The sequence below is a fragment of the Eucyclogobius newberryi genome, unplaced genomic scaffold, assembly GCF_026437365.1.
Source record: "Eucyclogobius newberryi isolate DKJ021-1_F unplaced genomic scaffold, fEucNew1.0.hap1 SCAF_13, whole genome shotgun sequence".
NCBI classification, from domain to species: Eukaryota; Metazoa; Chordata; class Actinopteri; order Gobiiformes; family Gobiidae; genus Eucyclogobius; species Eucyclogobius newberryi.
The window spans coordinates 37,082,448-37,104,876 of NW_027315757.1; the positions used below are offsets into that span (position 1 = coordinate 37,082,448).

The 22,429-nt window shown below is 45.3% G+C and overlaps 7 non-coding genes across 7 annotated transcripts; all 7 read left to right on the plus strand.

Annotated features, from left to right (window-relative positions):
* The first annotated feature begins 874 nt into the window (after window positions 1–874).
* On the plus strand, window positions 875–965 carry LOC140358885 (small nucleolar RNA SNORD88). Its single transcript, XR_011926765.1, has one exon. It is a non-coding gene; the product is annotated as a small nucleolar RNA SNORD88 (small nucleolar RNA).
* A 2,618-nt stretch (window positions 966–3,583) lies between these two features.
* On the plus strand, window positions 3,584–3,674 carry LOC140358886 (small nucleolar RNA SNORD88). Its single transcript, XR_011926766.1, has one exon. It is a non-coding gene; the product is annotated as a small nucleolar RNA SNORD88 (small nucleolar RNA).
* A 3,573-nt stretch (window positions 3,675–7,247) lies between these two features.
* LOC140358888 (small nucleolar RNA SNORD88) lies at window positions 7,248–7,338 on the plus strand. The gene has a single exon (XR_011926768.1). It is a non-coding gene; the product is annotated as a small nucleolar RNA SNORD88 (small nucleolar RNA).
* Window positions 7,339–9,459: 2,121 nt separating this feature from the next.
* Window positions 9,460–9,550, plus strand: LOC140358889 (small nucleolar RNA SNORD88). The gene has a single exon (XR_011926769.1). It is a non-coding gene; the product is annotated as a small nucleolar RNA SNORD88 (small nucleolar RNA).
* Window positions 9,551–12,992: 3,442 nt separating this feature from the next.
* On the plus strand, window positions 12,993–13,083 carry LOC140358890 (small nucleolar RNA SNORD88). Its single transcript, XR_011926770.1, has one exon. It is a non-coding gene; the product is annotated as a small nucleolar RNA SNORD88 (small nucleolar RNA).
* Window positions 13,084–17,186: 4,103 nt separating this feature from the next.
* Window positions 17,187–17,277, plus strand: LOC140358891 (small nucleolar RNA SNORD88). The gene has a single exon (XR_011926771.1). It is a non-coding gene; the product is annotated as a small nucleolar RNA SNORD88 (small nucleolar RNA).
* Window positions 17,278–20,743: 3,466 nt separating this feature from the next.
* Window positions 20,744–20,834, plus strand: LOC140358892 (small nucleolar RNA SNORD88). The gene has a single exon (XR_011926772.1). It is a non-coding gene; the product is annotated as a small nucleolar RNA SNORD88 (small nucleolar RNA).
* Window positions 20,835–22,429: the final 1,595 nt, after the last annotated feature.

A 22,429-nucleotide genomic window follows, 5' to 3' on the forward strand; every position in this document is an offset into this window, starting at 1 on the left:
AAAGGACACTGTCGCGCTGTCTTAAAGGACACGCGTTGCGCTGTCTTAAAGGACACGCGTTACGCTGTCTTAAAGGACACGCGTTACGCTGTCTTAAAGGACACGCGTTACGCTGTCTTAAAGGACACGCGTTACGCTGTCTTAAAGGACACTCTTAAAGGACACACTGTCTTAAAGGACACACTGTCTTAAAGGACACGCGTTGCGCTGTCTTAAAGGACACGCTTTGCGCTGTCTTAAAGGACACGCGTTACGCTGTCTTAAAGGACACGCGTTACGCTGTCTTAAAGGACACACTGTCTTAAAGGACACACTGTCTTAAAGGACACTGTCTTAAAGGACACACTGACTTAAAGGACACACTGACTTAAAGGACACGCGTTACACTGACTTAAAGGACACGCGTTACACTGTCTTAAAGGACACGCGTTACGCTGTCTTAAAGGACACACTGTCTTAAAGGACACACTGTCTTAAAGGACACGCGTTGCGCTGTCTTAAAGGACACACCGTCTTAAAGGACACGCGTTACGCTGTCTTAAAGGACACGCGTTACGCTGTCTTAAAGGACACGCGTTACACTGACTTAAAGAACAGGCGTTACACTGACTTAAAGGACACACTGTCTTAAAGGACACGCTGTCTTAAAGAACACGCGTTACACTGACTTAAAGGACACATATCATAGTAAATTGAGTCTTTAAAGCCTGCTCTGACATTTCCCCCGTCACAAACACAGCTAGAGTACAATTATCTTCATTCACATTAGTTTGATTAATCCTGGTTAGAAAGTCCTCTCCCTCCGAGCCACAAAAACACTCAACTGTGACGTGGTTCTGAGAATCTTCTGTTGAAACTCTCCAGACTCGTCCTGTTCCTCTCTGTGATGACTCGCACTGGGCTCTGACTCAATCTGAAGTCAAAGTGCACCTCTGGCCCGACAAGCCCGAGTTTCTGAAGAGGAAATGACACAAATCATGTCTTTTTGTCTCATTTCATATAAAGCCAGAAAATCAAATATGAAAAGAATCGTTGTCTACGTGAAACGTTAAACGCTGGTTTTGTTTTGCAGATGATTTTGAATATTTGGAGAAACATTCTTGGACTTCATAAACCCTGAGGTGCGACTGGCTCTTTATCAAACATGTTCTGAAATGTCCTTGATTTAAACCGATTTAGAGAAAAGAGACAATTTATTCTTTTATTACTTTAACTTAAAGGACACGCGTTACACTGTCTTAAAGGACACGCTTTACGCTGTCTTAAAGGACACACTGTCTTAAAGGACACACTGTCTTAAAGGACACACTGTCTTAAAGGACACGCGTTACGCTGTCTTAAAGGACACGCGTTACGCTGTCTTAAAGGACACACTGTCTTAAAGGACACACTGTCTTAAAGGACACACTGTCTTAAAGGACACACTGTCTTAAAGGACACACTGTCTTAAAGGACACGCGTTACGCTGACTTAAAGGACAGGCGTTACGCTGACTTAAAGGACAGGCTTTACGCTGACTTAAAGGACAGGCTTTACGCTGTCTTAAAGGACACGTGTGCTTTACACTGACTTAAAGGACACGCGTTACGCTGACTTAAAGGACACGCGTTACGCTGTCTTAAAGGACACGCGTTACACTGTCTTAAAGGACACACTGTCTTAAAGGACACGCGTTACACTGTCTTAAAGGACACACTGTCTTAAAGGACACGTGTTACGCTGTCTTAAAGGACACGCGTTACGCTGTCTTAAAGGACACGCGTTACGCTGTCTTAAAGGACACGCGTTACGCTGTCTTAAAGGACACGCGTTACGCTGTCTTAAAGGACACGCGTTACGCTGTCTTAAAGGACACGCGTTACGCTGTCTTAAAGGACACGCGTTACGCTGTCTTAAAGGACACGCGTTACGCTGTCTTAAAGGACACGCTTTACGCTGTCTTAAAGGACACGGGTTACGCTGTCTTAAAGGACACGCGTTACGCTGTCTTAAAGGACACGCGTTACGCTGTCTTAAAGGACACGCTTTACGCTGTCTTAAAGGACAGGCTTTACGCTGTCTTAAAGGACACGTGTGCTTTACGCTGACTTAAAGGACACGCGTTACGCTGTCTTAAAGGACACGCGTTACGCTGTCTTAAAGGACACGCGTTACGCTGTCTTAAAGGACACGCTTTACGCTGTCTTAAAGGACACACTGTCTTAAAGGACACACTGTCTTAAAGGACACGCGTTACACTGTCTTAAAGGACACGCGTTACGCTGTCTTAAAGGTCACGCGTTACGCTGTCTTAAAGGACACGCGTTACGCTGTCTTAAAGGACACGCGTTACGCTGTCTTAAAGGACACACTGTCTTAAAGGACACACTGTCTTAAAGGTCACACTGTCTTAAAGGACACACTGTCTTAAAGGACACGCGTTGCGCTGTGTTAAAGGACACGCGTTACGCTGTCTTAAAGGACACGCGTTACGCTGTCTTAAAGGACACGCGTTACGCTGTCTTAAAGGACACGCGTTACGCTGTCTTAAAGGACACGCGTTACGCTGTCTTAAAGGACACGCGTTACGCTGTCTTAAAGGACACGCGTTACGCTGTCTTAAAGGACACACTGTCTTAAAGGACACGCGTTACGCTGTCTTAAAGGACACACTGTCTTAAAGGACACACTGTCTTAAAGGACACACTGTCTTAAAGGACACACTGTCTTAAAGGACACTGTCGCGCTGTCTTAAAGGACACGCGTTGCGCTGTCTTAAAGGACACGCGTTACGCTGTCTTAAAGGACACGCGTTACGCTGTCTTAAAGGACACGCGTTACGCTGTCTTAAAGGACACGCGTTACGCTGTCTTAAAGGACACTCTTAAAGGACACACTGTCTTAAAGGACACACTGTCTTAAAGGACACGCGTTGCGCTGTCTTAAAGGACACGCTTTGCGCTGTCTTAAAGGACACGCGTTACGCTGTCTTAAAGGACACGCGTTACGCTGTCTTAAAGGACACACTGTCTTAAAGGACACACTGTCTTAAAGGACACTGTCTTAAAGGACACACTGACTTAAAGGACACACTGACTTAAAGGACACGCGTTACACTGACTTAAAGGACACGCGTTACACTGTCTTAAAGGACACGCGTTACGCTGTCTTAAAGGACACACTGTCTTAAAGGACACACTGTCTTAAAGGACACGCGTTGCGCTGTCTTAAAGGACACACCGTCTTAAAGGACACGCGTTACGCTGTCTTAAAGGACACGCGTTACGCTGTCTTAAAGGACACGCGTTACACTGACTTAAAGAACAGGCGTTACACTGACTTAAAGGACACACTGTCTTAAAGGACACGCTGTCTTAAAGAACACGCGTTACACTGACTTAAAGGACACATATCATAGTAAATTGAGTCTTTAAAGCCTGCTCTGACATTTCCCCCGTCACAAACACAGCTAGAGTACAATTATCTTCATTCACATTAGTTTGATTAATCCTGGTTAGAAAGTCCTCTCCCTCCGAGCCACAAAAACACTCAACTGTGACGTGGTTCTGAGAATCTTCTGTTGAAACTCTCCAGACTCGTCCTGTTCCTCTCTGTGATGACTCGCACTGGGCTCTGACTCAATCTGAAGTCAAAGTGCACCTCTGGCCCGACAAGCCCGAGTTTCTGAAGAGGAAATGACACAAATCATGTCTTTTTGTCTCATTTCATATAAAGCCAGAAAATCAAATATGAAAAGAATCGTTGTCTACGTGAAACGTTAAACGCTGGTTTTGTTTTGCAGATGATTTTGAATATTTGGAGAAACATTCTTGGACTTCATAAACCCTGAGGTGCGACTGGCTCTTTATCAAACATGTTCTGAAATGTCCTTGATTTAAACCGATTTAGAGAAAAGAGACAATTTATTCTTTTATTACTTTAACTTAAAGGACACGCGTTACACTGTCTTAAAGGACACGCTTTACGCTGTCTTAAAGGACACACTGTCTTAAAGGACACACTGTCTTAAAGGACACACTGTCTTAAAGGACACACTGTCTTAAAGGACACACGTTACGCTGTCTTAAAGGACACGCGTTACGCTGTCTTAAAGGACACACTGTCTTAAAGGACACACTGTCTTAAAGGACACACTGTCTTAAAGGACACACTGTCTTAAAGGACACACTGTCTTAAAGGACACGCGTTACGCTGACTTAAAGGACAGGCGTTACGCTGACTTAAAGGACAGGCTTTACGCTGACTTAAAGGACAGGCTTTACGCTGTCTTAAAGGACACGTGTGCTTTACACTGACTTAAAGGACACGCGTTACGCTGACTTAAAGGACACGCGTTACGCTGTCTTAAAGGACACACTGTCTTAAAGGACACGCGTTACGCTGTCTTAAAGGACACGCGTTACGCTGTCTTAAAGGACACGCGTTACGCTGTCTTAAAGGACACGCGTTACGCTGTCTTAAAGGACACGCTTTACGCTGTCTTAAATGACACACCGTCTTAAAGGACACGCGTTACGCTGTCTTAAAGGACACACCGTCTTAAAGGACACGCGTTACGCTGTCTTAAAGGACACGCTTTACGCTGTCTTAAAGGACACACTGTCTTAAAGGACACACTGTCTTAAAGGACACGCGTTACGCTGTCTTAAAGGACAGGCTTTACGCTGTCTTAAAGGACACGTGTGCTTTACACTGACTTAATGGACACGCGTTACGCTGACTTAAAGGACACGCGTTACGCTGTCTTAAAGGACACGCGTTACGCTGTCTTAAAGGACACGCGTTACGCTGTCTTAAAGGACACGCGTTACGCTGTCTTAAAGGACACACTGTCTTAAAGGACACACTGTCTTAAAGGACACACTTTCTTAAAGGACACACTGTCTTAAAGGACACACTGTCTTAAAGGACACGCGTTACGCTGTCTTAAAGGACACGCGTTACGCTGTCTTAAAGGACACGCGTTACGCTGTCTTAAAGGACACACTGTCTTAAAGGACACACTGTCTTAAAGGACACACTGTCTTAAAGGACACACTGTCGCGCTGTCTTAAAGGACACGCGTTGCGCTGTCTTAAAGGACACGCGTTACGCTGTCTTAAAGGACACGCGTTACGCTGTCTTAAAGGACACGCGTTACGCTGTCTTAAAGGACACGCGTTAGGCTGTCTTAAAGGACACGCGTTAGGCTGTCTTAAAGGACACGCGTTAGGCTGACTTAAAGGACACGCGTTACGCTGTCTTAAAGGACACGCGTTACGCCGTCTTAAAGGACACGCGTTACGCCGTCTTAAAGGACACGCTTTACGCCGTCTTAAAGGACACACTGTCTTAAAGGACACACTGTCTTAAAGGACACGCGTTACGCTGTCTTAAAGGACACGCGTTACGCTGTCTTAAAGGACACGCGTTACGCTGTCTTAAAGGACACACTGTCTTAAAGGACACACTGTCTTAAAGGACACGCGTTGCGCTGTCTTAAAGGACACGCGTTACGCTGTCTTAAAGGACACGCGTTACGCTGTCTTAAAGGACACGCGTTACACTGTCTTAAAGGACACGCGTTACGCTGTCTTAAAGGACACACTGTTTTAAAGGACACGCGTTACGCTGTCTTAAAGGACACACTGTTTTAAAGGACACGCGTTACGCCGTCTTAAAGGACACGCGTTACGCCGTCTTAAAGGACACACTTTACGCTGTCTTAAAGGACACACTGTCTTAAAGGACACACTGTCTTAAAGGACACGCGTTACGCTGTCTTAAAGGACACGCGTTACGCTGTCTTAAAGGACACACTGTCTTAAAGGACACACTGTCTTAAAGGACACACTGTCTTAAAGGACACGCGTTGCGCTGTCTTAAAGGACACGCGTTACGCTGTCTTAAAGGACACGCGTTACGCTGTCTTAAAGGACACGCGTTACGCTGTCTTAAAGGACACGCGTTACGCTGTCTTAAAGGACACACTGTCTTAAAGGACACACTGTCTTAAAGGACACACTGTCTTAAAGGACACACTGTCTTAAAGGACACACTGTCTTAAAGGACACACTGTCTTAAAGGACACACTGACTTAAAGGACACGCGTTACACTGACTTAAAGGACACGCGTTACGCTGTCTTAAAGGACACGCGTTACGCTGTCTTAAAGGACACACTGTCTTAAAGGACACACTGTCTTAAAGGACACGCGTTGCGCTGTCTTAAAGGACACACCGTCTTAAAGGACACGCGTTACGCTGTCTTAAAGGACACGCGTTACGCTGTCTTAAAGGACACGCGTTACGCTGTCTTAAAGGACACGCGTTACGCTGTCTTAAAGGACACACTGTCTTAAAGGACACACTGTCTTAAAGGACACACTGTCTTAAAGGACACACTGTCTTAAAGGACACACTGTCTTAAAGGACACACTGTCTTAAAGGACACGCGTTACGCTGTCTTAAAGGACACGCGTTACGCTGTCTTAAAGGACACGCGTTACGCTGTCTTAAAGGACACACTGTCTTAAAGGACACACTGTCTTAAAGGACACACTGTCTTAAAGGACACACTGTCTTAAAGGACACACTGTCTTAAAGGACACACTGTCGCGCTGTCTTAAAGGACACGCGTTACGCTGTCTTAAAGGACACGCGTTACGCTGTCTTAAAGGACACGCGTTACGCTGTCTTAAAGGACACGCGTTACGCTGTCTTAAAGGACACGCGTTAGGCTGTCTTAAAGGACACGCGTTACGCTGTCTTAAAGGACACACTGTCTTAAAGGACACACTGTCTTAAAGGACACGCGTTGCGCTGTCTTAAAGGACACGCGTTACGCTGTCTTAAAGGACACACCGTCTTAAAGGACACACTGTCTTAAAGGACACGCGTTACGCTGTCTTAAAGGACACGCGTTACGCTGTCTTAAAGGACACGCGTTACGCTGTCTTAAAGGACACGCGTTACACTGACTTAAAGAACAGGCGTTACACTGACTTAAAGGACACACTGTCTTAAAGGACACGCTGTCTTAAAGAACACGCGTTACACTGACTTAAAGGACACATATCATAGTAAATTGAGTCTTTAAAGCCTGCTCTGACATTTCCCCCGTCACAAACACAGCTAGAGTACAATTATCTTCATTCACATTAGTTTGATTAATCCTGGTTAGAAAGTCCTCTCCCTCCGAGCCACAAAAACACTCAACTGTGACGTGGTTCTGAGAATCTTCTGTTGAAACTCTCCAGACTCGTCCTGTTCCTCTCTGTGATGACTCGCACTGGGCTCTGACTCAATCTGAAGTCAAAGTGCACCTCTGGCCCGACAAGCCCGAGTTTCTGAAGAGGAAATGACACAAATCATGTCTTTTTGTCTCATTTCATATAAAGCCAGAAAATCAAATATGAAAAGAATCGTTGTCTACGTGAAACGTTAAACGCTGGTTTTGTTTTGCAGATGATTTTGAATATTTGGAGAAACATTCTTGGACTTCATAAACCCTGAGGTGCGACTGGCTCTTTATCAAACATGTTCTGAAATGTCCTTGATTTAAACCGATTTAGAGAAAAGAGACAATTTATTCTTTTATTACTTTAACTTAAAGGACACGCGTTACACTGTCTTAAAGGACACACTGTCTTAAAGGACACACTGTCTTAAAGGACACACTGTCTTAAAGGACACACTGTCTTAAAGGACACACTGTCTTAAAGGACACACTGTCTTAAAGGACACACTGTCTTAAAGGACACACTGTCTTAAAGGACACGCGTTACGCTGTCTTAAAGGACACGCTTTACGCTGTCTTAAAGGACACGCGTTAGACTGTCTTAAAGGACACGCGTTACGCTGTCTTAAAGGACACACTGTCTTAAAGGACACACTGTCTTAAAGGACACACTGTCTTAAAGGACACGCTGTCTTAAAGGACACACTGTCTTAAAGGACACGCGTTACACTGTCTTAAAGGACACACTGTCTTAAAGGACACGTGTGCTTTACACTGACTTAAAGGACACGCGTTACGCTGACTTAAAGGACACGCGTTACGCTGTCTTAAAGGACACACTGTCTTAAAGGACACGCGTTACGCTGTCTTAAAGGACACGCGTTACGCTGTCTTAAAGGACACGCGTTACGCTGTCTTAAAGGACACGCGTTACGCTGTCTTAAAGGACACGCTTTACGCTGTCTTAAATGACACGCGTTACGCTGTCTTAAAGGACACACCGTCTTAAAGGACACGCGTTACGCTGTCTTAAAGGACACGCTTTACGCTGTCTTAAAGGACACACTGTCTTAAAGGACACACTGTCTTAAAGGACACACTGACTTAAAGGACACGCGTTACACTGACTTAAAGGACACGCGTTACGCTGTCTTAAAGGACACGCGTTACGCTGTCTTAAAGGACACACTGTCTTAAAGGACACACTGTCTTAAAGGACACGCGTTGCGCTGTCTTAAAGGACACACCGTCTTAAAGGACACGCGTTACGCTGTCTTAAAGGACACGCGTTACGCTGTCTTAAAGGACACGCGTTACGCTGTCTTAAAGGACACGCGTTACGCTGTCTTAAAGGACACACTGTCTTAAAGGACACACTGTCTTAAAGGACACACTGTCTTAAAGGACACACTGTCTTAAAGGACACACTGTCTTAAAGGACACGCGTTACGCTGTCTTAAAGGACACGCGTTACGCTGTCTTAAAGGACACGCGTTACGCTGTCTTAAAGGACACACTGTCTTAAAGGACACACTGTCTTAAAGGACACACTGTCTTAAAGGACACACTGTCTTAAAGGACACACTGTCGCGCTGTCTTAAAGGACACGCGTTACGCTGTCTTAAAGGACACGCGTTACGCTGTCTTAAAGGACACGCGTTACGCTGTCTTAAAGGACACGCGTTACGCTGTCTTAAAGGACACGCGTTAGGCTGTCTTAAAGGACACGCGTTACGCTGTCTTAAAGGACACACTGTCTTAAAGGACACACTGTCTTAAAGGACACGCGTTGCGCTGTCTTAAAGGACACGCGTTACGCTGTCTTAAAGGACACACCGTCTTAAAGGACACACTGTCTTAAAGGACACGCGTTACGCTGTCTTAAAGGACACGCGTTACGCTGTCTTAAAGGACACGCGTTACGCTGTCTTAAAGGACACGCGTTACACTGACTTAAAGAACAGGCGTTACACTGACTTAAAGGACACACTGTCTTAAAGGACACGCTGTCTTAAAGAACACGCGTTACACTGACTTAAAGGACACATATCATAGTAAATTGAGTCTTTAAAGCCTGCTCTGACATTTCCCCCGTCACAAACACAGCTAGAGTACAATTATCTTCATTCACATTAGTTTGATTAATCCTGGTTAGAAAGTCCTCTCCCTCCGAGCCACAAAAACACTCAACTGTGACGTGGTTCTGAGAATCTTCTGTTGAAACTCTCCAGACTCGTCCTGTTCCTCTCTGTGATGACTCGCACTGGGCTCTGACTCAATCTGAAGTCAAAGTGCACCTCTGGCCCGACAAGCCCGAGTTTCTGAAGAGGAAATGACACAAATCATGTCTTTTTGTCTCATTTCATATAAAGCCAGAAAATCAAATATGAAAAGAATCGTTGTCTACGTGAAACGTTAAACGCTGGTTTTGTTTTGCAGATGATTTTGAATATTTGGAGAAACATTCTTGGACTTCATAAACCCTGAGGTGCGACTGGCTCTTTATCAAACATGTTCTGAAATGTCCTTGATTTAAACCGATTTAGAGAAAAGAGACAATTTATTCTTTTATTACTTTAACTTAAAGGACACGCGTTACACTGTCTTAAAGGACACACTGTCTTAAAGGACACACTGTCTTAAAGGACACACTGTCTTAAAGGACACACTGTCTTAAAGGACACACTGTCTTAAAGGACACACTGTCTTAAAGGACACGCGTTACGCTGTCTTAAAGGACACGCGTTACGCTGTCTTAAAGGACACGCTTTACGCTGTCTTAAAGGACACGCGTTAGACTGTCTTAAAGGACACGCGTTACGCTGTCTTAAAGGACACACTGTCTTAAAGGACACACTGTCTTAAAGGACACACTGTCTTAAAGGACACGCTGTCTTAAAGGACACACTGTCTTAAAGGACACGCGTTACACTGTCTTAAAGGACACACTGTCTTAAAGGACACGTGTGCTTTACACTGACTTAAAGGACACGCGTTACGCTGACTTAAAGGACACGCGTTACGCTGTCTTAAAGGACACACTGTCTTAAAGGACACGCGTTACGCTGTCTTAAAGGACACGCGTTACGCTGTCTTAAAGGACACGCGTTACGCTGTCTTAAAGGACACGCGTTACGCTGTCTTAAAGGACACGCTTTACGCTGTCTTAAATGACACACCGTCTTAAAGGACACGCGTTACGCTGTCTTAAAGGACACACCGTCTTAAAGGACACGCGTTACGCTGTCTTAAAGGACACGCTTTACGCTGTCTTAAAGGACACACTGTCTTAAAGGACACACTGGCTTAAAGGACACGCGTTACGCTGTCTTAAAGGACAGGCTTTACGCTGTCTTAAAGGACACGTGTGCTTTACACTGACTTAATGGACACGCGTTACGCTGTCTTAAAGGACACGCGTTACGCTGTCTTAAAGGACACGCGTTACGCTGTCTTAAAGGACACGCGTTACGCTGTCTTAAAGGACACACTGTCTTAAAGGACACACTGTCTTAAAGGACACACTGTCTTAAAGGACACACTGACTTAAAGGACACGCGTTACGCTGTCTTAAAGGACACGCGTTACGCTGTCTTAAAGGACACGCGTTACGCTGTCTTAAAGGACACGCGTTACGCTGTCTTAAAGGACACACTGTCTTAAAGGACACACTGTCTTAAAGGACACACTGTCTTAAAGGACACACTTTCTTAAAGGACACACTGTCTTAAAGGACACACTGTCTTAAAGGACACGCGTTACGCTGTCTTAAAGGACACGCGTTACGCTGTCTTAAAGGACACGCGTTACGCTGTCTTAAAGGACACACTGTCTTAAAGGACACACTGTCTTAAAGGACACACTGTCTTAAAGGACACACTGTCGCGCTGTCTTAAAGGACACGCGTTGCGCTGTCTTAAAGGACACGCGTTACGCTGTCTTAAAGGACACGCGTTACGCTGTCTTAAAGGACACGCGTTACGCTGTCTTAAAGGACACGCGTTAGGCTGTCTTAAAGGACACGCGTTACGCTGTCTTAAAGGACACGCGTTACGCCGTCTTAAAGGACACGCGTTACGCCGTCTTAAAGGACACGCTTTACGCCGTCTTAAAGGACACACTGTCTTAAAGGACACACTGTCTTAAAGGACACACTGTCTTAAAGGACACGCGTTACGCTGTCTTAAAGGACACGCGTTACGCTGTCTTAAAGGACACGCGTTACGCTGTCTTAAAGGACACACTGTCTTAAAGGACACACTGTCTTAAAGGACACACTGTCTTAAAGGACACACTGTCTTAAAGGACACACTGTCTTAAAGGACACGCGTTGCGCTGTCTTAAAGGACACGCGTTACGCTGTCTTAAAGGACACGCGTTATGCTGTCTTAAAGGACACACTGTCTTAAAGGACACACTGACTTAAAGGACACGCGTTACGCTGTCTTAAAGGACACGCGTTACGCTGTCTTAAAGGACACGCGTTACACTGTCTTAAAGGACACGCGTTACGCTGTCTTAAAGGACACACTGTTTTAAAGGACACGCGTTACGCTGTCTTAAAGGACACACTGTTTTAAAGGACACGCGTTACGCCGTCTTAAAGGACACGCGTTACGCCGTCTTAAAGGACACACTTTACGCTGTCTTAAAGGACACACTGTCTTAAAGGACACACTGTCTTAAAGGACACGCGTTACGCTGTCTTAAAGGACACGCGTTACGCTGTCTTAAAGGACACACTGTCTTAAAGGACACACTGTCTTAAAGGACACACTGTCTTAAAGGACACGCGTTGCGCTGTCTTAAAGGACACGCGTTACGCTGTCTTAAAGGACACGCGTTACGCTGTCTTAAAGGACACACTGTCTTAAAGGACACACTGTCTTAAAGGACACACTGTCTTAAAGGACACACTGTCTTAAAGGACACACTGTCTTAAAGGACACACTGTCTTAAAGGACACGCGTTACGCTGTCTTAAAGGACACGCGTTACGCTGTCTTAAAGGACACGCGTTACGCTGTCTTAAAGGACACACTGTCTTAAAGGACACACTGTCTTAAAGGACACACTGTCTTAAAGGACACACTGTCTTAAAGGACACACTGTCTTAAAGGACACACTGTCTTAAAGGACACACTGTCGCGCTGTCTTAAAGGACACGCGTTACGCTGTCTTAAAGGACACGCGTTACGCTGTCTTAAAGGACACGCGTTACGCTGTCTTAAAGGACACGCGTTAGGCTGTCTTAAAGGACACGCGTTACGCTGTCTTAAAGGACACACTGTCTTAAAGGACACACTGTCTTAAAGGACACGCGTTGCGCTGTCTTAAAGGACACGCGTTACGCTGTCTTAAAGGACACACCGTCTTAAAGGACACACTGTCTTAAAGGACACGCGTTACGCTGTCTTAAAGGACACGCGTTACGCTGTCTTAAAGGACACGCGTTACGCTGTCTTAAAGGACACGCGTTACACTGACTTAAAGAACAGGCGTTACACTGACTTAAAGGACACACTGTCTTAAAGGACACGCTGTCTTAAAGAACACGCGTTACACTGACTTAAAGGACACATATCATAGTAAATTGAGTCTTTAAAGCCTGCTCTGACATTTCCCCCGTCACAAACACAGCTAGAGTACAATTATCTTCATTCACATTAGTTTGATTAATCCTGGTTAGAAAGTCCTCTCCCTCCGAGCCACAAAAACACTCAACTGTGACGTGGTTCTGAGAATCTTCTGTTGAAACTCTCCAGACTCGTCCTGTTCCTCTCTGTGATGACTCGCACTGGGCTCTGACTCAATCTGAAGTCAAAGTGCACCTCTGGCCCGACAAGCCCGAGTTTCTGAAGAGGAAATGACACAAATCATGTCTTTTTGTCTCATTTCATATAAAGCCAGAAAATCAAATATGAAAAGAATCGTTGTCTACGTGAAACGTTAAACGCTGGTTTTGTTTTGCAGATGATTTTGAATATTTGGAGAAACATTCTTGGACTTCATAAACCCTGAGGTGCGACTGGCTCTTTATCAAACATGTTCTGAAATGTCCTTGATTTAAACCGATTTAGAGAAAAGAGACAATTTATTCTTTTATTACTTTAACTTAAAGGACACGCGTTACACTGTCTTAAAGGACACACTGTCTTAAAGGACACACTGTCTTAAAGGACACACTGTCTTAAAGGACACACTGTCTTAAAGGACACACTGTCTTAAAGGACACGCGTTACGCTGTCTTAAAGGACACGCGTTACGCTGTCTTAAAGGACACGCTTTACGCTGTCTTAAAGGACACGCGTTAGACTGTCTTAAAGGACACGCGTTACGCTGTCTTAAAGGACACACTGTCTTAAAGGACACACTGTCTTAAAGGACACACTGTCTTAAAGGACACGCTGTCTTAAAGGACACACTGTCTTAAAGGACACGCGTTACACTGTCTTAAAGGACACACTGTCTTAAAGGACACGTGTGCTTTACACTGACTTAAAGGACACGCGTTACGCTGACTTAAAGGACACGCGTTACGCTGTCTTAAAGGACACACTGTCTTAAAGGACACGCGTTACGCTGTCTTAAAGGACACGCGTTACGCTGTCTTAAAGGACACACCGTCTTAAAGGACACGCGTTACGCTGTCTTAAAGGACACACCGTCTTAAAGGACACGCGTTACGCTGTCTTAAAGGACACGCTTTACGCTGTCTTAAAGGACACACTGTCTTAAAGGACACACTGGCTTAAAGGACACGCGTTACGCTGTCTTAAAGGACAGGCTTTACGCTGTCTTAAAGGACACGTGTGCTTTACACTGACTTAATGGACACGCGTTACGCTGTCTTAAAGGACACGCGTTACGCTGTCTTAAAGGACACGCGTTACGCTGTCTTAAAGGACACGCGTTACGCTGTCTTAAAGGACACACTGTCTTAAAGGACACACTGTCTTAAAGGACACACTGTCTTAAAGGACACACTGACTTAAAGGACACGCGTTACGCTGTCTTAAAGGACACGCGTTACGCTGTCTTAAAGGACACGCGTTACGCTGTCTTAAAGGACACGCGTTACGCTGTCTTAAAGGACACACTGTCTTAAAGGACACACTGTCTTAAAGGACACACTGTCTTAAAGGACACACTTTCTTAAAGGACACACTGTCTTAAAGGACACACTGTCTTAAAGGACACGCGTTACGCTGTCTTAAAGGACACGCGTTACGCTGTCTTAAAGGACACGCGTTACGCTGTCTTAAAGGACACACTGTCTTAAAGGACACACTGTCTTAAAGGACACACTGTCTTAAAGGACACACTGTCGCGCTGTCTTAAAGGACACGCGTTGCGCTGTCTTAAAGGACACGCGTTACGCTGTCTTAAAGGACACGCGTTACGCTGTCTTAAAGGACACGCGTTACGCTGTCTTAAAGGACACGCGTTAGGCTGTCTTAAAGGACACGCGTTACGCTGTCTTAAAGGACACGCGTTACGCCGTCTTAAAGGACACGCGTTACGCCGTCTTAAAGGACACGCTTTACGCCGTCTTAAAGGACACACTGTCTTAAAGGACACACTGTCTTAAAGGACACACTGTCTTAAAGGACACGCGTTACGCTGTCTTAAAGGACACGCGTTACGCCGTCTTAAAGGACACGCTTTACGCTGTCTTAAAGGACACACTGTCTTAAAGGACACACTGTCTTAAAGGACACACTGTCTTAAAGGACACACTGACTTAAAGGACACGCGTTACGCTGTCTTAAAGGACACGCGTTACGCTGTCTTAAAGGACACGCGTTACGCTGTCTTAAAGGACACGCGTTACGCTGTCTTAAAGGACACACTGTCTTAAAGGACACACTGTCTTAAAGGACACACTTTCTTAAAGGACACACTGTCTTAAAGGACACACTGTCTTAAAGGACACGCGTTACGCTGTCTTAAAGGACACGCGTTACGCTGTCTTAAAGGACACGCGTTACGCTGTCTTAAAGGACACACTGTCTTAAAGGACACACTGTCTTAAAGGACACACTGTCTTAAAGGACACACTGTCGCGCTGTCTTAAAGGACACGCGTTGCGCTGTCTTAAAGGACACGCGTTACGCTGTCTTAAAGGACACGCGTTACGCTGTCTTAAAGGACACGCGTTACGCTGTCTTAAAGGACACGCGTTAGGCTGTCTTAAAGGACACGCGTTACGCTGTCTTAAAGGACACGCGTTACGCCGTCTTAAAGGACACGCGTTACGCCGTCTTAAAGGACACGCTTTACGCCGTCTTAAAGGACACACTGTCTTAAAGGACACACTGTCTTAAAGGACACACTGTCTTAAAGGACACGCGTTACGCTGTCTTAAAGGACACGCGTTACGCTGTCTTAAAGGACACGCGTTACGCTGTCTTAAAGGACACACTGTCTTAAAGGACACACTGTCTTAAAGGACACACTGTCTTAAAGGACACACTGTCTTAAAGGACACGCGTTGCGCTGTCTTAAAGGACACGCGTTACGCTGTCTTAAAGGACACGCGTTATGCTGTCTTAAAGGACACACTGTCTTAAAGGACACACTGTCTTAAAGGACACACTGACTTAAAGGACACGCGTTACGCTGTCTTAAAGGACACGCGTTACGCTGTCTTAAAGGACACGCGTTACACTGTCTTAAAGGACACGCGTTACGCTGTCTTAAAGGACACACTGTTTTAAAGGACACGCGTTACGCTGTCTTAAAGGACACACTGTTTTAAAGGACACGCGTTACGCCGTCTTAAAGGACACGCGTTACGCCGTCTTAAAGGACACACTTTACGCTGTCTTAAAGGACACACTGTCTTAAAGGACACACTGTCTTAAAGGACACGCGTTACGCTGTCTTAAAGGACACGCGTTACGCTGTCTTAAAGGACACACTGTCTTAAAGGACACACTGTCTTAAAGGACACACTGTCTTAAAGGACACGCGTTGCGCTGTCTTAAAGGACACGCGTTACGCTGTCTTAAAGGACACGCGTTACGCTGTCTTAAAGGACACACTGTCTTAAAGGACACACTGTCTTAAAGGACACACTGTCTTAAAGGACACACTGTCTTAAAGGACACGCGTTACGCTGTCTTAAAGGACACGCGTTACGCTGTCTTAAAGGACACGCGTTACGCTGTCTTAAAGGACACGCGTTACGCTGTCTTAAAGGACACACTGTCTTAAAGGACACACTGTCTTAAAGGACACACTGTCTTAAAGGACACACTGTCTTAAAGGACACACTGTCTTAAAGGACACACTGTCTTAAAGGACACACTGTCGCGCTGTCTTAAAGGACACGCGTTACGCTGTCTTAAAGGACACGCGTTACGCTGTCTTAAAGGACACGCGTTACGCTGTCTTAAAGGACACGCGTTACGCTGTCTTAAAGGACACGCGTTAGGCTGTCTTAAAGGACACGCGTTACGCTGTCTTAAAGGACACACTGTCTTAAAGGACACACTGTCTTAAAGGACACGCGTTGCGCTGTCTTAAAGGACACGCGTTACGCTGTCTTAAAGGACACACCGTCTTAAAGGACACACTGTCTTAAAGGACACGCGTTACGCTGTCTTAAAGGACACGCGTTACGCTGTCTTAAAGGACACGCGTTACGCTGTCTTAAAGGACACGCGTTACACTGACTTAAAGAACAGGCGTTACACTGACTTAAAGGACACACTGTCTTAAAGGACACGCTGTCTTAAAGAACACGCGTTACACTGACTTAAAGGACACATATCATAGTAAATTGAGTCTTTAAAGCCTGCTCTGACATTTCCCCCGTCACAAACACAGCTAGAGTACAATTATCTTCATTCACATTAGTTTGATTAATCCTGGTTAGAAAGTCCTCTCCCTCCGAGCCACAAAAACACTCAACTGTGACGTGGTTCTGAGAATCTTCTGTTGAAACTCTCCAGACTCGTCCTGTTCCTCTCTGTGATGACTCGCACTGGGCTCTGACTCAATCTGAAGTCAAAGTGCACCTCTGGCCCGACAAGCCCGAGTTTCTGAAGAGGAAATGACACAAATCATGTCTTTTTGTCTCATTTCATATAAAGCCAGAAAATCAAATATGAAAAGAATCGTTGTCTACGTGAAACGTTAAACGCTGGTTTTGTTTTGCAGATGATTTTGAATATTTGGAGAAACATTCTTGGACTTCATAAACCCTGAGGTGCGACTGGCTCTTTATCAAACATGTTCTGAAATGTCCTTGATTTAAACCGATTTAGAGAAAAGAGACAATTTATTCTTTTATTACTTTAACTTAAAGGACACGCGTTACACTGTCTTAAAGGACACACTGTCTTAAAGGACACACTGTCTTAAAGGACACACTGTCTTAAAGGACACACTGTCTTAAAGGACACACTGTCTTAAAGGACACACTGTCTTAAAGGACACGCGTTACGCTGTCTTAAAGGACACGCGTTACGCTGTCTTAAAGGACACGCTTTACGCTGTCTTAAAGGACACGCGTTAGACTGTCTTAAAGGACACGCGTTACGCTGTCTTAAAGGACACACTGTCTTAAAGGACACACTGTCTTAAAGGACACACTGTCTTAAAGGACACGCTGTCTTAAAGGACACACTGTCTTAAAGGACACGCGTTACACTGTCTTAAAGGACACACTGTCTTAAAGGACACGTGTGCTTTACACTGACTTAAAGGACACGCGTTACGCTGACTTAAAGGACACGCGTTACGCTGTCTTAAAGGACACACTGTCTTAAAGGACACGCGTTACGCTGTCTTAAAGGACACGCGTTACGCTGTCTTAAAGGACACGCGTTACGCTGTCTTAAAGGACACGCGTTACGCTGTCTTAAAGGACACGCTTTACGCTGTCTTAAATGACACACCGTCTTAAAGGACACGCGTTACGCTGTCTTAAAGGACACACCGTCTTAAAGGACACGCGTTACGCTGTCTTAAAGGACACGCTTTACGCTGTCTTAAAGGACACACTGTCTTAAAGGACACACTGGCTTAAAGGACACGCGTTACGCTGTCTTAAAGGACAGGCTTTACGCTGTCTTAAAGGACACGTGTGCTTTACACTGACTTAATGGACACGCGTTACGCTGTCTTAAAGGACACGCGTTACGCTGTCTTAAAGGACACGCGTTACGCTGTCTTAAAGGACACGCGTTACGCTGTCTTAAAGGACACACTGTCTTAAAGGACACACTGTCTTAAAGGACACACTGTCTTAAAGGACACACTGACTTAAAGGACACGCGTTACGCTGTCTTAAAGGACACGCGTTACGCTGTCTTAAAGGACACGCGTTACGCTGTCTTAAAGGACACGCGTTACGCTGTCTTAAAGGACACACTGTCTTAAAGGACACACTGTCTTAAAGGACACACTGTCTTAAAGGACACACTTTCTTAAAGGACACACTGTCTTAAAGGACACACTGTCTTAAAGGACACGCGTTACGCTGTCTTAAAGGACACGCGTTACGCTGTCTTAAAGGACACGCGTTACGCTGTCTTAAAGGACACACTGTCTTAAAGGACACACTGTCTTAAAGGACACACTGTCTTAAAGGACACACTGTCGCGCTGTCTTAAAGGACACGCGTTGCGCTGTCTTAAAGGACACGCGTTACGCTGTCTTAAAGGACACGCGTTACGCTGTCTTAAAGGACACGCGTTACGCTGTCTTAAAGGACACGCGTTAGGCTGTCTTAAAGGACACGCGTTACGCTGTCTTAAAGGACACGCGTTACGCCGTCTTAAAGGACACGCGTTACGCCGTCTTAAAGGACACGCTTTACGCCGTCTTAAAGGACACACTGTCTTAAAGGACACACTGTCTTAAAGGACACACTGTCTTAAAGGACACGCGTTACGCTGTCTTAAAGGACACGCGTTACGCTGTCTTAAAGGACACGCGTTACGCTGTCTTAAAGGACACACTGTCTTAAAGGACACACTGTCTTAAAGGACACACTGTCTTAAAGGACACACTGTCTTAAAGGACACACTGTCTTAAAGGACACGCGTTGCGCTGTCTTAAAGGACACGCGTTACGCTGTCTTAAAGGACACGCGTTATGCTGTCTTAAAGGACACACTGTCTTAAAGGACACACTGACTTAAAGGACACGCGTTACGCTGTCTTAAAGGACACGCGTTACGCTGTCTTAAAGGACACGCGTTACGCTGTCTTAAAGGACACGCGTTACACTGTCTTAAAGGACACGCGTTACGCTGTCTTAAAGGACACACTGTTTTAAAGGACACGCGTTACGCTGTCTTAAAGGACACACTGTTTTAAAGGACACGCGTTACGCCGTCTTAAAGGACACGCGTTACGCCGTCTTAAAGGACACACTTTACGCTGTCTTAAAGGACACACTGTCTTAAAGGACACACTGTCTTAAAGGACACGCGTTACGCTGTCTTAAAGGACACGCGTTACGCTGTCTTAAAGGACACACTGTCTTAAAGGACACACTGTCTTAAAGGACACACTGTCTTAAAGGACACGCGTTGCGCTGTCTTAAAGGACACGCGTTACGCTGTCTTAAAGGACACGCGTTACGCTGTCTTAAAGGACACACTGTCTTAAAGGACACACTGTCTTAAAGGACACACTGTCTTAAAGGACACACTGTCTTAAAGGACACACTGTCTTAAAGGACACACTGTCTTAAAGGACACGCGTTACGCTGTCTTAAAGGACACGCGTTACGCTGTCTTAAAGGACACGCGTTACGCTGTCTTAAAGGACACACTGTCTTAAAGGACACACTGTCTTAAAGGACACACTGTCTTAAAGGACACACTGTCTTAAAGGACACACTGTCTTAAAGGACACACTGTCTTAAAGGACACACTGTCGCGCTGTCTTAAAGGACACGCGTTACGCTGTCTTAAAGGACACGCGTTACGCTGTCTTAAAGGACACGCGTTACGCTGTCTTAAAGGACACGCGTTAGGCTGTCTTAAAGGACACGCGTTACGCTGTCTTAAAGGACACACTGTCTTAAAGGACACACTGTCTTAAAGGACACGCGTTGCGCTGTCTTAAAGGACACGCGTTACGCTGTCTTAAAGGACACACCGTCTTAAAGGACACACTGTCTTAAAGGACACGCGTTACGCTGTCTTAAAGGACACGCGTTACGCTGTCTTAAAGGACACGCGTTACGCTGTCTTAAAGGACACGCGTTACACTGACTTAAAGAACAGGCGTTACACTGACTTAAAGGACACACTGTCTTAAAGGACACGCTGTCTTAAAGAACACGCGTTACACTGACTTAAAGGACACATATCATAGTAAATTGAGTCTTTAAAGCCTGCTCTGACATTTCCCCCGTCACAAACACAGCTAGAGTACAATTATCTTCATTCACATTAGTTTGATTAATCCTGGTTAGAAAGTCCTCTCCCTCCGAGCCACAAAAACACTCAACTGTGACGTGGTTCTGAGAATCTTCTGTTGAAACTCTCCAGACTCGTCCTGTTCCTCTCTGTGATGACTCGCACTGGGCTCTGACTCAATCTGAAGTCAAAGTGCACCTCTGGCCCGACAAGCCCGAGTTTCTGAAGAGGAAATGACACAAATCATGTCTTTTTGTCTCATTTCATATAAAGCCAGAAAATCAAATATGAAAAGAATCGTTGTCTACGTGAAACGTTAAACGCTGGTTTTGTTTTGCAGATGATTTTGAATATTTGGAGAAACATTCTTGGACTTCATAAACCCTGAGGTGCGACTGGCTCTTTATCAAACATGTTCTGAAATGTCCTTGATTTAAACCGATTTAGAGAAAAGAGACAATTTATTCTTTTATTACTTTAACTTAAAGGACACGCGTTACACTGTCTTAAAGGACACACTGTCTTAAAGGACACACTGTCTTAAAGGACACACTGTCTTAAAGGACACACTGTCTTAAAGGACACACTGTCTTAAAGGACACGCGTTACGCTGTCTTAAAGGACACGCGTTACGCTGTCTTAAAGGACACGCTTTACGCTGTCTTAAAGGACACGCGTTAGACTGTCTTAAAGGACACGCGTTACGCTGTCTTAAAGGACACACTGTCTTAAAGGACACACTGTCTTAAAGGACACACTGTCTTAAAGGACACGCTGTCTTAAAGGACACACTGTCTTAAAGGACACGCGTTACACTGTCTTAAAGGACACACTGTCTTAAAGGACACGTGTGCTTTACACTGACTTAAAGGACACGCGTTACGCTGACTTAAAGGACACGCGTTACGCTGTCTTAAAGGACACACTGTCTTAAAGGACACGCGTTACGCTGTCTTAAAGGACACGCGTTACGCTGTCTTAAAGGACACACCGTCTTAAAGGACACGCGTTACGCTGTCTTAAAGGACACACCGTCTTAAAGGACACGCGTTACGCTGTCTTAAAGGACACGCTTTACGCTGTCTTAAAGGACACACTGTCTTAAAGGACACACTGGCTTAAAGGACACGCGTTACGCTGTCTTAAAGGACAGGCTTTACGCTGTCTTAAAGGACACGTGTGCTTTACACTGACTTAATGGACACGCGTTACGCTGTCTTAAAGGACACGCGTTACGCTGTCTTAAAGGACACGCGTTACGCTGTCTTAAAGGACACGCGTTACGCTGTCTTAAAGGACACACTGTCTTAAAGGACACACTGTCTTAAAGGACACACTGTCTTAAAGGACACACTGACTTAAAGGACACGCGTTACGCTGTCTTAAAGGACACGCGTTACGCTGTCTTAAAGGACACGCGTTACGCTGTCTTAAAGGACACGCGTTACGCTGTCTTAAAGGACACACTGTCTTAAAGGACACACTGTCTTAAAGGACACACTGTCTTAAAGGACACACTTTCTTAAAGGACACACTGTCTTAAAGGACACACTGTCTTAAAGGACACGCGTTACGCTGTCTTAAAGGACACGCGTTACGCTGTCTTAAAGGACACGCGTTACGCTGTCTTAAAGGACACACTGTCTTAAAGGACACACTGTCTTAAAGGACACACTGTCTTAAAGGACACACTGTCGCGCTGTCTTAAAGGACACGCGTTGCGCTGTCTTAAAGGACACGCGTTACGCTGTCTTAAAGGACACGCGTTACGCTGTCTTAAAGGACACGCGTTACGCTGTCTTAAAGGACACGCGTTAGGCTGTCTTAA